Source organism: Eubalaena glacialis, chromosome X (genome assembly GCF_028564815.1).
Source record: "Eubalaena glacialis isolate mEubGla1 chromosome X, mEubGla1.1.hap2.+ XY, whole genome shotgun sequence".
NCBI lineage: Eukaryota > Metazoa > Chordata > Mammalia > Artiodactyla > Balaenidae > Eubalaena > Eubalaena glacialis.
Window position 1 is genome coordinate 122,366,305 of NC_083736.1, and position 11,721 is coordinate 122,378,025.

The 11,721-nt window shown below is 40.0% G+C and overlaps 1 pseudogene; it reads left to right on the plus strand.

Moving 5' to 3' along the window:
- The first annotated feature begins 4,368 nt into the window (after positions 1–4,368).
- Positions 4,369–6,352, plus strand: LOC133081904 (transcription factor A, mitochondrial-like; annotated as a pseudogene).
- Positions 6,353–11,721: the final 5,369 nt, after the last annotated feature.

An 11,721-nucleotide genomic window follows, 5' to 3' on the forward strand; every position in this document is an offset into this window, starting at 1 on the left:
AAACACAAACTGGTTAGTCAGCAGAGCATTGCAAAAGGACCAAAGCTTGTACTTCCCTTGCAAGTCAGACTGGTCTGTGGTACAATATGTGGTTGTGGAAGATATTACTGGTATAGTTCACATGACAATCCAGTGTAGAAAGATTTCACGGTGCCATAGAAAATAACTGAGTTTCCAAATGCAGATGTATCTCCTACTTTTGGGAAGCTTCAGTCTCCTATTTGCTTCAGGTTACCCTTGGGCTCCATCCACATCCCTTCAGACCTTGTAAACCGTGTTATAAGGTATCCTTTTACAAAAGTAGGCATCTTGCTTTGTGTTGTTCTTGCACCATTTAATGCGTATTTGTTTGCTCTCCAATTACATTACAAGATACACTCTGGCGCAGTTTCCTCATCCGTAAAATGGGGACAAGAATCCTTGTCCTACCGAGTTTACTGGGCTGTTAGGAGGTTCTGATGTAGTAATATTTATAGTATATGTGAAAATGTAACTGTAGGATGCTTTTCCAGTGTAAGGTCTGTTTTATTATTACGTTTTTAAAACCTTTACACTCTACCACTTAGGTATGTGTGTTTGAGATTTTTATTCAATAAGTCTGGGTTATTTTGATTAGAAATCAAAGCCTTTATTGTGAATCCCTGGGGATAATGCTTTAAATCATGGTTTCCCAAATTTGCCTGAAGAATTACCTGTAACTGTTGACTTGAAGAAAGACACACAATATAAGAGTTGTGAGTTTAAGTTTTATTTGGGGTCTTGCTGAGGACTATAGCCCAGGAGGCAGCCATTCAGTTAGCTCTGAGGAAACTGCTCCAAAGAGGTAGGGGAGAAGCCTGTTTATCCATGACTTTCGGCTAGGAAATATGTGCAGTCAAGCATACATTCTTGGTAAAAGATTATTGCTATTCACAAAGAACAGATACCTCAAGTTAATGATTTTAACTGTGCTTTCCTATGTATTAGAAGATGCAAGAATCTGGGGTCATTGAAATTCTTCCTGAGATATGCATCTAACTATCCATGGGGCCTGCTTGTCCAAAGCACAGAGTGCCTCATCCTGTTTTTCATCCTGAATTCCTCTCAGCGTACACTGTCCGTCAGCAAATGCAGTGGGTTACAACTTAACCCTTGTAGAACTGGGTGGTGAGCAACGCTCTTTGCTCTTCTTTGTTCACAGAGCCCTTGTTAAAAACAGATTTCCATGATGTCCACAAAAGAAAGCCACGAATTCAGAACTATTCTGACATTCAGAGCTTGGACAATTTTCTGATCCCCTTTGCTATGCACTTCAGAAAGTATCTTTTCTTCTAGTTCAGACTTCGCTGGGGCTTCAGCACGTGTATGTCTGATTTGTGAGCCCAGCTGCATTAGCCTGTTCATTTTACAAAGCCTGCAACTTCATGAAGGTGTAGAAAACGAGCAGAGAATTTTAAGGAGAGTTGCCCATTTTCAGAGAATAAATAGTCCCTGCTTTCATATATTATTTGTACCTGAAAAAAACAAAACAAAACACATTTCCAGAACCTACCCAGACTTACTGAATAAAAATTTCCAGGTAAGATTCTGCTCCAACAATTCTAAAGTGTGGGCTTTTCCACACCACTAACCAACTGTCTGACACCGGCTGGGTGTCCTATAATTCAACTCCACTCTGGCACTCTCTACCCACAATTGAACTCCACTCTGACACTATCTACCCAGAGATAGTGTCAGATCCCACAGGTTAAGGGCTCAGTCCCACAAGACTGCCCTCCACTTCAGATATCAATCACAAGTCCAGGTTATCACCTGTACTTCTGACCAATTGGCTATAAATCAGAGGTCCCCATGACCCCCTCCTTTGGGTTTGATAAGTTTGCTAGAGCAGCTCACAGAACTCAGGAAACCAGTGTACTCGCTAGATTACTGATTTATTACAAAGGATATTAAAGAATATGAACCAATGGCCAGATGAGGAGATACATAGGGCGAGGTCTTGAACAAAAGAGCTTCTGTCCTTGTGGAGTTTGGGGCCCAGCATGGTGGCACACGGAAGCATTCTGGTTCACCAACCTGAGGGTCCTCCAAACCCTGTCCTTTTGGGTCTTTATAGAGGCTTCATTACATAGGCATGATTGACTAAATTATTGGCCACTGGTGACTGATTCAACCTGCAGCCCCTCTCCCCTCTGGAGGTCCCCATCCTTAGGGTTTTTCCAGAAGTCACTGCATTAACATAAACTCAGATGTGGTTGAAAGGGGTTTGTTAAGAATATCCAGACACCTTTATTGCTCTCATCACTTTGGATATTTCAAGAGTTTTAGGAGCTCTGTGCCAGAAATGGGGAGGAAAACCAAATATATATTTCTTATTATAAATCACAATATCGCACCAGGAGAAAAACAAGATCAACAGTATAATTAGGAACGACACGAGGTGATTCTAATCCTCAGAGAAACCTGGGAGACACTGCTCTTACCAGTTATTCACAGATCAGAATGAATTCATTTAGGATTCTTTCTGGGAAAGGCCTCTCAGATAAGGAGAAATCAAAACTGGAACAGATCCTGAGAGGAGGCTCCAGAAGGGCAGAAAAACTTCAGTTTGCGTCACAATTGTGCCCACAACTAGTAAAGCAAAACCTTCCCCTGGGTTTCCTTGTCCTTGCTCCAAGAGCCCAGAAACTGGCTTGAGGCTCTGTGGCTGGCAGCTAGTCTGATTTCCCAGTGGAAGCCAAAAACAGGAGCCATTACTGTCTCCATCCAGTTGGTGATTTTCCAGGACTTTCTCAGTGCTCTGTGACCAAAACTCCCTTTAGACCCCTCTCTTCAGAGTCCCCCCAGCTTCCCAAGCAGACCTCTTTCCCAGCAGTTAAACACGGTATTGTCACTGTTTTCCTGTTTGTCTCTGAGGTGGCGAGAGCCGGACTTGGTCTTAAACACCTTCGCACCCCCTGGGCTGTGGCACTGTGCCTGATGTATTGTCGGTGCTTCTGTCGTGCTGTACCTATGAAATTGTTTAATGTCTGCTTCACCGACTTGACTGGGAGCTCACCGAGGGGAGCCACAGTTCAACGCCGTATCCTCATGTCCTAGCCTCGAGACATGCACAGAGTCATGGGTCAGCAAATGTTTGTTGAAGACCAAATGGTCTCCCTTTTGGTAGCGCCTACGTTAGCTACTTCGGGAGAGATGCAGGCTGCTAGGCACTGGCGCTGGTAATCCTGGGGCAGGGATACAGGGAGAACCTATTGCTCATAGCCCTGATGTACGTGTGCTCCTTTTGACCTGAGCTGAGTTCGAGAAGGGCCTTTTGAAAAGAGTGGGGAACATGGCCTAGTTCTCCCAATACCTTGAGGCAAGCGCTGGGCCTGGAAGATGTGGCTAAAACAGGACTGAATACCAACAAGGTTTCGGCTGCATTCTCATCCGCTGACCATCCGGACACGTGGCAAATCCAGGCACACAAAGGCATTAAAGGCCATACCGTTCACCCTAGATTGTTCAGCCATGTTCATCTATATTGCATTGCTGTTCCATTTTGGAAACCTTTGCCCAGAGCTCCTCTCCTGTTCTTGCCATAGCTCATTTTGGAAAAAATTAAGCAATAAGAATCACAATTGCAGGCATTCGGTGGCAGGGCAGAAAGAGAATTTTAACTGCCTAGAGTACTTTTTGCAAAAGTAGGGGCCGACTTCCATTGTCCCACTAACTAGCTGTACGAACTCAGGCCAATCCTTTCTTCAGCCTGGGCCTCAAAACTCACCCATTTGTACAGTAAGGTGGCTGGACTGCAGTGAGTCTGCGGCAGGCCTGGCCAGAAATCTTTGTTCAAGGTCCAGGAAATAGATTTTTCTCCTGCCCTGATTCCCCACCCAAACTTATAGAATCAACCACAGAAAAACTGTTCTGTATTTCTCCTCCCCTCCACCCCACAACCCACATTATAAAAATAAAAGTTACTAAATTACTGATTAGTCAAGACCATTTATTGAATTACCTACTAGATGCCAATACTATGTACGAATGATTTTGTTTTATTCTTTAAATAGTAGGAGCATTTTCCATGCTCCAGGAGCTTGAGATGGTCTCAGTGATACCAAGAGAAACCTATGACTTAGTGAGCCTGTGGGCAGAGCTAAGGATGGTTTGTACCTTCTTTTGTGGCAACCAGGGTACCTGTACTCTTTGCATCTCTCGGGTTACAACAGTTGCACAAGACTCTCTATTCACTATGCCCGAAAAAATTGACCAAGATAAGGAGATGGTCTTAGGCATAGTATTAAGGGGAAAGAGGTAAAAGTCAGGAATTCCTTTTGAAAATAGAAGGCAGCTGTGGAATGAGACATGTGAGGCCGAGTGCTTTACTAGAAGAAGCATGGAGTCATGAGCTATGGAAACTGGGGTAAGTTGCTTAACTTCTCTGAGGTCAGATCCTTCAGCTATGAAGCCTTCTTTCAGATGATAGCCTGGATAGAGGAAATAATGCATGTTTGTAAAGAGCCTAGAACATAGAAGGAAGGCACTCAGTACGTTAGTTATTACTATGAAGAATCTGAGACCTGATAAAGAAAGAAAAGCCATGAGCCACTGAGACAGGTCAACTTTGTTATACAGATTCAAGGAGAGTCCATACTAATGATGGTGTAGCCCAGATACTGGCTTGGGGCAACCCCAATTCCAGCCTATGTCTCTGCACTCTCCAGAGGATTTCCGTGCTTTTACATCCTCACACTTCAATGCCTCCATGCTCTCGGACACTTGTGCCTGCCATTTTGGCTATCCTGTGTCTAACCCAGAGAGGCTTTGCCATTTCCTACAAGAAATCCAGATACTCAACATTTTCTAAATTTGGTAACTTGACTGAAAACGCTCAAGGTTGTTGGGGAGCTCCTACATCGTGTCCTGGGGAGCTGACTGCTTTCTTGTCTACACCCTTTCACTCTGTTCCATCCCAAAGCCTGTACTCCCCGTGACCCAACCCTTAATGCTTAGCTCCTCGACTTGTCTCATAAATGGTAGCGTGATCTGGAATTTTCTATCTAGTAATCTGGTGGGTGCTCAATGAAAATGTATTTATATTTAAAGCTTAAAACTGCACTAAAACTTTTGGGCCACCCTGTTGAGGGAACATGCCAAAGGGTGGCACTAAAATTTCATTAAGCATCCAAGATGTATAACTTGTCACACTCACCTACTTATCTACTCACTTTATGGGCAAACTTGGAAGGCAGACTGAACTAACACTGAAAACAATGTTAAGGTAAGCACGCACGCCACAGCACATCTGAGAACAAGTCATCATAGAAGCGCAGATGATTTCAATGACTGGGACGGATAAGCCATGGCAGGGAGATCCTGCAGTAACACATACTTAAGATGTAGCTTGTATATAATTATACTTCACATCAGCCCATGTGATTTTGTACTTCAAAAGTGACCAACCCTATAATCCAGTTTTAAGTATTTTCCAAACGTCCACTGCAGAAGACAGGTGTACGGTACTGCAGCGCAGTGGTTTAAGAGCATGGATAAAAAGCATTCCGATCCGGGTTAAAACCTCATCTTTGAGCGGCGGGCATGACAGCAGATTCGGGAGGGTTGCTCGCGGGTTCAAGTCGTCGTTGCTGGGGTTGTTCTATTGCGCCAGTGGGGCGTGCTGGGTGCTCTGGGAAAGCCAGGAGCGGACCTCTGCGCGGGCTGTGGCCGTCGACTGCGCTCTCCCTTCAGTTTTGCGAATGTACCAAGTTGCTTTTCATCCAACATGAGTGGTTATCCAAAGAAGCCTATGACTTCATACGTTCGATTTTCTAAAGAACAGCTACCTATATTTAAAGCTCAGAACCCAGATGCGAAAAATTCAGAACTAATTTAAAAAATCACCGAGCTACGGAGGGAACATCCTGATTCAGAGAAAAAGATACACAAAGATGCTTACAGGGCAGAATGGCAGGCATACAAAGAAGAGATAAACAGAATTCAGGAACAACTAACTCCAAGTCAAATGGTATCTTTGGAAAAAGAAATCATGCAGAAACGTTTAAAAAAGAAAGTGTTAATAGAAAAGAGAGAGTTAACAATGCTTGGAAAACCGAAAGGACCTCGCTCAACTTATAACATTTTTATAGCTGAACGCTTTCAGGAACCTAAGGATGGTCCATCACAAGTAAAGCTGAAAACTGTAAGTGAAAACTGGAAAAATCTCTCTAGTTCTCTAAAGCAAGTATATACCCAACTTGCTAAAGATGAAAAAGTTCGTTATTGTAACGAAATGAAATCTTGAGAAGAACAAGTGGTTGAAGTTGGAAGGGATGATCTTATACGATGCTCAATGAAATACCCAGCAAAAAATGACCCTGAGAAGTATTAAAATAGAAGACTGAAAAAAAAATATAGAAGACTGAGTTACGTTTGTAATGGATAGACACAAGAAACCAATTAGGTCTCAATACCCGAAGCTGTTGTAAAATTAGAATGGATAAAGTTGGTAAACGTTTATATTTAATTCCTTTTCTGTAGTCCATGGACTTCTGCCAGCCAATTCAATACATTTTGTATTGGTGTCTTGCTTTGGAAAACCCAAACTGATAAGAGTTCATGTGGAATTTATTTTGTGTTTAGGAACTACTGAGCATCAAAATAATCCATGAAATGTAGCAGTGAATCATTTTACCTTTGATAAAGGTAAATCAGACTGTGAAGTTTTTTATACTCTATGACTATGGAAAGAATATTCTTGTTTCCTTATATTATGGAGGCAGGAGTTTCCTATTCAAAAGTGTCTCAAAGTTTGTAGAAGCCATAGTGTTCTACGATATAATTGTGCATTTTAAAAAGAGCATCCAGAACTCATGTTGGTAAATTCCAAATCCTAAGTATAATTCATATTGTAGTCAGAGTTGATGGTTGTACATGCAAGGGATTTCTGGTGTCAGCTGCAACTTTTATAAAAGGGATAGAGAGATTTATATACCTTTTCCTCATTATCTTTTTTCCTAAATTAAAAACTAAAAAGTTATGTACCAAATCTATGCATATTGTTTTATATTGCATAGAATAAAAATTTAAGTCTTTCCTAATTATGTTTTAAGGTGAAACATTCATTTTACAGCTTTCTGGGGTTGTTTTTTTGTTTGTTTTTTAAAGTAGGAATTTGTATTCTGAATTATTTTTTCTCTTATGTGAGTATATTTATCTAGAAAGTAGAGAACTTATTTGGTATAAGTTTTAAAATGAGAGATCTAAAAAAACATAAGTCTCCTAAGTCTCTAGACTTGGAACCTGTAGTTTTTAAACATTTTGCATAACATATGAAAGCCTATATAAGGGACAGCCAGCTCTGGCCTGTTGGCCAAATCCAGCCCACTGCCTGCTTTTCATGGCCTTGCGAGCTAAGAATTGTGTTTACAATTTTAAATGGTTAAAAAAAAAAGAATATTTCAAGACACATGAAAATTAATATGAAATTCAGTGTCCATAAATAAAGTTTTATTGGAACACAGCCATACTCATTGTTTATGGCTGCTTTTGTACAACAGTGACAGAGTTGACTAGTTGCTACAGAGATGCATAGCCTGCAAAGACTGACCCCTATACCATGGAATGAGACGATCTTATTTGCTATGGCTCAGTAAAATAAACCTTAAGAATTTGCCAGTTAGCATATAAAACTTACCATCTTTTAGCATCTGTTTATCCTCTTAGGAGAGTCAAGCAAAGTTTTCAAAATCCACACCAGCTTTTTGAGCAAAATATTCAACTGTCATCATCAGTTCACAGGAATAGGATAACTCAAAATTTATATTTACTTTATATTATACAAAATATTATGCCAAAAAACTGTGTATTCTACATCTCCAGAAACAAATGAAGATTTTTGTAGTTTGTGGATAGAAAATAGGTAAAAAGTCACGAAAAAATGGCTTGTTACATACCAAATTTGGCAAAGGTAGGGACTGTAGAGAAAAATATAGCTTAAGAGGAAGCCTAAGATTTAAATATATGAAGCTGAGTTTATTCAAACAACTTTCCTCTGTGGATAGGAATACAGGACAAAGTCTACCATTAGGTAAATAGGCACCATGAGGCTAGAGTATTTTGGGGAGGAAGGGTTAGGGAAGAAAAGGACGTGCGCTAGTGTCTATCACAAGCTTTTCTCAATTAGGTTTCCAGGAGAGAATTAAGCCCTAATTCCCTACGGCATCTAGAATGGTACTGATTTTGTATCATCCTCAGGAGAATGGAGAAAATAATCACTCAAATAATTTACTGTGTTCTGTGCTTCAGATGAGCCCAGGGAGCACATAGGAGTCAGTGTTTGTACTGAATAGTATAGAATGGGTGAGGTAGAGAAATGAGTTATGTAAACACCTGCAGGACAAGTGTAGTATAAAACACATCTTTGCAATTACTTTCTGAGCTCTTTTAGCATTTAAGTACCTATATCATTTTGTACCAAACACATTCAAATCTTATCTTTCCGAATATACTGGGAAGTTCAGTGTCTGGTAAGTTCTTAAATATTTACATCTTAATATAGGGAGGAAAAGTATGAAACGGTGAAAGGAGCTAGAGCAAAACCATTTTATGATAATGTCATTTTATTTGTTTTTCTTTGTTTCTAAAAGAATGTCATTGTTAATACTTTAAATATTAAGATAATCTGATTTCACACCTTTCTTAATAAACTTCAGTACATGTTGAAGACTGGCATGCCATATATCAAATGCCATCCAGTTTAACAATATACACAAATATTCTATTGTTATAAAGAATAAGAGCTTACATCAATAACCAGTGGCCAGTCATATAAAGCCTTACTTTTTAGACTTTTCTTAAACTGACCCAACAAAGTAATTGCTGTAAGAGCTAAAGAATAGTGCCAAGGGAAAGGATGCTGAGGAAATGAAAGCAGTGTGTATGCTCTCTGAGCAGTTGGTCATAAAGAGATGTTTATACTTTTGTTCATTAGAATACCAATATTAGATTTTTTGAAATAATTTGATGACAGGGGTCAGTGTGTAATTATTTTACTTTCTGATGTTTAAGGGATATTATGTGCAAATTCAGCCTACTGTAATCATGTAATTTTGCTATTGCTTTTGGCTAACTCCTTTTTTGGAAATGCCTCCCTTTTTTTTTTACAGGGCATATGCTTTTTTAAATAGTTGGCTATGAATGTGTATATTTAAATTTCTGAATTAAAATATTACTACAAGTGGAAAAAAAACACACCTCATCTTTGACACTTACCAGCTGTATGTGACCTTGGGCAAGTTTGTCTCTCTTAGTTTCAGTTTTCTTATCTGTAAAATGGAGTGATTATATAAACGTTGAGGTTCTCAACATAACTATACAAAATGCATTTTTAATGTTAACATTTGGAGTAAAATCAGAGTCTAGATATATATTTAGAATCAGTAACTTTACTAAATAAGTGAAATACAACATTTAAAATACCCAAGCTCCATGTTTAAGAAGCCAATTCTAGTTTAATCTGGTTACACACACCCAAACAAGTTCCTAGTATTTGAAGCAAACCCCCCAAATAAAACCATGTTTAACCAATAAAAACTGTTACAAATGATTGTGTCATCAAAATACACTTTGATTGGCCAGTGGTACTTTTAAGCTGGGATACTGGAGCTTGTGTAACTATATATTCTCAGCAGTGATGGAGAGCCCATGATTGCAAAGAACCAAGGAGTTTGGGGTCCAGTGGTACTCTTTGGTGGCAACATTAGCAAGCCTCTGAAAACAGGCAAGAAAAAACTGCTAAGGCAATTTTCCCGTCAGCAACTCAAACCACTTCCTTACCTTTAGTCATCTACCAGTGCTGCAGCCTTTTAGGTAAAATTGACCCCAATGGAAGTGACTAGCTGTAGTCATATTGCCTCAATACATCACAACAAACCAAGAGACCAGATTAAAACTGTAGAGGTTATTTAGGTAGGTAACAAACCCCTTTATTTTGTTTGGAGCAGTATCTTTAAATATTTAAACCAAGAACAATCCTGGCTCCTTTTGGTCCCATTGATAATAGCAATCATATAGTCTTTTTTTTTTTAAACTAAATTTGTGTTCTGTTTATAGCACTTGATAATGATTCTTTGTAACTGAATAGATGCTCTGGTAGAAGCCCCTACAATTTAAAATAACTTGAATGGGATGGTTAGAAACTGAAAAAGTTTATTTCAAAGCTGCAAGCATTTTCCATATCTTAAGAGGTATGGATTTGCAGACTTCTTTGAGGCAGACATTCTTTTGTTCTGAAAAAAACTACCTGAAGTGTCCTTTAGTCTAACAAAATATAAGACCATCAGGTCCTATCCACCCCACTCCATCCCATCCCTAGTATCCTCAGGACTTGATAACCTCATGGCCTTTTTTTTTTTTTTTTTCCAAACCTTAGTTGAATTCTGAAAGTCTAAGCCTGGTCCTCCCAGAGGCCGGCAGGACTAAATCTAGGGTAGTTTACGGGCTTACATTCAGAGGTGTTTTCTCAACTCTAAGCCCCTCTAGTCATATATTCCCCTATCTTCCCATCTCCCAAGTATACTTTTCACCATAATACTGTTTCTCCTCCTGTTACCCAAAGTTCCCCTCTTCTCTCAGCAACCAAACATTCCATCATGCCTTTTCTGGAATGGCTGCTACATAACTATCACACTCCTTTATATCCTCAATGCCTTTTCTGAGCATTTTTTTTCCACCTCCTTACCTTAATGGAAATCTGATTTTCCTCTCAGGACACCATTTCCTTTGCAGCCCTCTTGAATGGTGCCTACTTCATCTCTCAACACCCCACATTCCGTAGTCTGGGAGGTAAGGTTGGTGCCCTCCACATTGGGGAATGCCACTTTCAAGTCATTATTCCCTCCTTTGAGGTCCATACTGTTTGGGTGTGCTACCACTTCCCCATCTTGGTCCCTGTTATCAACTGAACTTATGGTCGCTCTTCTGTATTCACTGGAGACTTCAGCAACTGGCTCCTTCCTTTCTATCCCAAGTCCTGCTGACATCATCCTGGGGGATTTCAGGGTCCACATGGCCAACCTACCCATTACCCTGGCCATTTTATTCCTTGACTTCCTTGTTTCAAATGACCCTCTCCTCCACTCAGCCACCCATTCCAACAGTTACACTTCAGATTACCCTTGTAACCAGCAGAAATTTAACCTAACTCAAAATTCTACTTTCTGATTACACCTCCCATTATGCCATTTCTCACTTAATGATTTTACTACACCTGTGTTTTGTTGTTGTTTTTGTTCATTGAAAAGACATTTGGATGGTATCAACACTGATTCTGCTCCTCTTTCATGCTACCAGAACCCCACTTTCTTCCACTATCCACGTCTCAGGGAATGTGACTCTATTCACCAGTTTAGGGTAAATCCTGATTAACCTAAAAGGATGTTTTTCAAATTGTGGTCCCTGGAAGTCCCTTTCCAAGGTCCCGCAAGGTCAAAACTGTTTGCATCATCATCCTCAGCGGCAGCAGCCTTTTTTTTTTTTTTTTTTTACTGTGTGGACATTTTCACCGATGGTGCAAAAGCAATGGTAGTTAAAACTGCTGGTGCACTGGCATGAATCAAGCCAGTGGTATCAGACTGTACTAACAGTCATTGTACTTCTCATCACCACACGCTTGAAGAAAGCAAAGTAAAATCCGATTTTACCTGAGGAATCAGTAAGAGGTATTAATTTTATTCAATCTCAACCCTTGAGTACAGGTCT